Here is a 3995-nt window from a genome sequence, read left to right on the forward strand (position 1 = left end):
TTCATTTGTCAGATCAGCACAAAACTGGTTAAAAAAAATAATCAGTTATTAGCTAGAATCCAAGTCAGATTTAGATGTACAATAATCCAAGAACTGATTTTAAAAGGTACTATAGTGAAACAAATACTCTTTGCATTTTTAATTTCTCGTAGACTCTGGATGAGTAAGTAAGTAACGTTACACTGCTCTGCTAGCACAGAGTCCTGAATCATCTTCCTAGTACACATTTTCTAACCTTCCTCTGGCAAGAGTTCCTACTTTTCCTCAAGATGCCACTAGAAATCCAGGGGGAACCTATGGAGGCTGGAAATATGGGACTAATATAATTGAGTATTGTTGTGATGTGGGAACAGCCTGTGCCACACAAGAATGTTTTGCTCTGGAGTTAGTTTCTGAGTGGACCCCAAACACATATTATGGGCTCTTCTTCACAGTTCTCAAGTTTGTCTCAGATATGCCAAGGGAAAGAGAAAAGGTATTTCATGGGCTAACATTCACATAGTCTTTTCTTCTGTGGGTAAATCCCATAAAGTCTTAAGAAATCCTTTATTTGTTTACACCTAAGGGACAGAGTCTTACCAAACCGAAGTTATAACCCTCTAACTACCAGATACTGTATATCCTGAGATTCTAGGGGGTGGCTAAACTGACCCCATCCAGTTCCCCTCCCCATTCAACTCTGAACTGCAAAGTCTCTTAATTCAGGCTTCTCTTTGAGGGAATGTACTGCCTCCTCTTGAAAAGTTCTGAGCTGCCTAGACTTGCTTCCACTGATTCTTCAGTGCACATTCCATCACAGTATTAGAGATTTCGCCTTTAGCAGGTGGAAGTTCTCAAGGTTAATCTTTACAGTACTCCAGACAGACTCGGGCCTTAAATCTCCATTTAAAATCCTGGAAAGGTTCCGATTAGTTAGTGTAGGAGGCAATGAGCCTATTGCCTTTGGCTTACACTCCATTTACACTAATGGAGAAGAGTATGGAGTTCCCAATTTTTGCCATATCCCCTTGACCCGGTCCTGTCTCCCTCTTGGGCCATCATTTCCTTAACATTACCCTGTTGTTTTCTGTACCACAAAAGAAATCAGCAAAGCAGATGGGAGCAAAGAAGGCAGGGCAATGTATTATTATGCTAGGAACTCTCTTTATTACTGTGTTAAGAATTGCTAATCAGGAAAGTTCAGTACTAACTAGATGAGTCAAAACTCTTAACTCATTATGACACCCATGCCCACTCTCCTACTCACATGAGTAAATCAGAGGTAGCCTTCCAAGTCTTTGAAGCTGTATCTGCAAGGACAGATGGAATGTGGCTCAGATGCCATTCTGGAAATCTGGTACACTCAACACTTCTCAAACACCTTTAAGACACTTGAACTATTGTATGTCCTTTACATTTACTTTTGAAACAACGAACATACCGGAAAGTATCAGACAAGCTATACTGAAACTGCAAACTAGTGAAAAGGTTTTTTTAAATAAGTCAAATTATTTTATCTTTTTAATTAAAAAATAGAATTAATTGAAAAACAGCCTCAGAGCTCATACAGTAGTTACTTCAGAAGAACTGTTTCATTCATCTGTTGTTGCATGGTGAAGCAAAGGATGGGCTTGCATAACAAGCTTATGTGAATCAGTTGATCAAAGGTTGAGATTAGTCTTCAGTTTTTCTTTTCTTTCTTTCTGCTTTTGTAAGTTGGGTGAACTCAACTTGTACGATTATACTGTGGTACAACATGCTGTGAAACTCCCATACCCAAAGGGTTAATTCAGTAATCATATTAACCATGTTGCAGGAACTTCAGCAAAGTGTTTTAGCATCCTAAAAGCCAATACATTTATGATGACATTGGATTTCTTGGGTTAGAATCCCCTTCTATGGTGGACTGACAATGGAGTGTTCTCTTATCTATGATGATGGTAAAATGGGAGAGGGCTGGAAATGTGTAGATAAGTCAGTAGATCCACTGTTCAGGGACATAAATATCCAGGAATGAATCAATCAATCAATCAATCAATCAATCAATCAATCAATCAATCAATCAATCAATGATGAATCAATGAAAATACACACACATTAACTATAATATATTTTCATCAATAAAGTTAGATAAATAAACATAGTTTCATAATTTACTTATCTTTCAAAAGGCACCTTTAGTGTCTGTTTTTCAATACTTCACTTGATGGCAAAATAGATATTAGTTTTTCAATATGTTGGCTACATGTCACACAATAAAATTAACCAAGCTGGTTTTTGAACAATAGTGGATGCATTTGCATAGAAGGCTAAGTTTGCTTAGTTTTACCCTTGGCTAAATTTTTAATCTGATGTGTAGACTCAGGCCTTTTGATTTGTTTTTGTTTTTTTAATGTGGATGATACCCAGCTTTATATCTGTGCTTCAGGCCCCTTGAGTGATGCTGTGGATATCCTATCCCAGTGTCTGATGGTTCTTCAGGTTTAAAGGGGACGAAACGGGCCCCAACTCAACCCTAGCAAGACTGAGTAACTGTGGGTATTTGGACTTTCTGGAGACAAGGTGCTTCCATCTCTAAGTCTGGATGAGGTAGCACTACTTGTATACAGCTCTAGTATACAGTCTGGAGGTTCTCCTATTCTCACAGCTCCTACTCAAGGCATAGGTGGCAACTGTGGCTAGGAGAGCCTTTGCACAGCTTCAGGTGGTGCGCCAGTTACACCCATTCCTGAACCAGGAGGCCCTGTTCATTGCCCTAAGATTACTGCAACATGCTTTACATGGGACCACCCTTGAAGAGTATTTGAAAACTTCAACTGGTGCAGAAGGTGACTGCAGATATAGTAAATGATGCCACATACACAGCATATGTAATACCACTACTAATAGAATAATAGAATAACAGATTTGGAAGGGACCTTGGACGTCTTCTAGTCCAATCCCATGCTCAAGCAGGAAACCCTATAACATTTCAGACAAATAATTGTCCAATCTCTTCTTTAAAACTTCCAGTGTTGGAACACCCACAAAGTCATTCCACTGATTAATTGTTCTAACTGTCAGGAAATTTCTCCTTAATTCTAGGTTGGTTGTCTCCTTGATTAGTTTCCATCTATTGCTTCTTGACCTGCCCTCAGGTGCTTTGGAAAATAGCTTGACTCCCTCTTCTTTGTGGCAGCCCCTGAGATATTGGAACACTGCTATCATGTCACCCTTCGTCCTTCTCTTCATTAAACTAGACATACCCAATTCCTGCAACTGTTATTCGTATGTTTTAGCCTCCAGTCCCCTAATCATCTTTGTTGCTCTTCTCTAAAGTCTTAAAATCTTTTTATATTGTAGCGACCAAAATTGGATGCAATATTCCCAGTGTGATCTTACGAGAGCATTATACTCTAAAATGGTACTAACACTTCATGTAATCTTGATTTTATCCCTCTGTTAATGCAGCCCAGGACTGTTTTGGCTTATTTAGCAGCTACACTACACTGTTGGCTGATATTTAAGTGCTTGCCTACTAGGACTCCAAGATCCCTCTCACAATTACTACTATTGAGCCAGATACCACCTATTCTATACCTGTGCATTTGGTTTTTCTTGCCTAAATGTAACTACATGAATTGCACTGGTTGCCAGTATGTTTCCAGGTGCAATTCAAGATGTTGGTTGTCATCTTTAAACCCTACATGGTTTGGGACTGTGTTACCTGAGGATCATATTTTTCCATGTGTAAATTATCTCTCTACACATCCAATTCAATCTAGCAGATTGGACATGCTGCAGATCCCGTCTGTCAAGAGTATTGACTGATGGGAACTAGAAGACAGCCCTTCTCAGCTCTAGCCTATCTTGTGGAATATCCTTTCCTTAGAAATTGGAATGGCCCCAACCTTGTTGGCTTTTCTCAAGGCTTTAAAACTTGGCTATGTACCTGGGCCTGGAGTTCAGGTGTGTTAAGGGTCCCATTTCTTGGCTTTACTGTTTATGGTACTTGGTTAATTATCTTGGCTGCTCTA

This window comes from Protobothrops mucrosquamatus, unplaced genomic scaffold (assembly GCF_001527695.2).
Source record: "Protobothrops mucrosquamatus isolate PMUCROS unplaced genomic scaffold, P.Mucros_1.0 scaffold3461, whole genome shotgun sequence".
Classification (NCBI taxonomy): Eukaryota; Metazoa; Chordata; class Lepidosauria; order Squamata; family Viperidae; genus Protobothrops; species Protobothrops mucrosquamatus.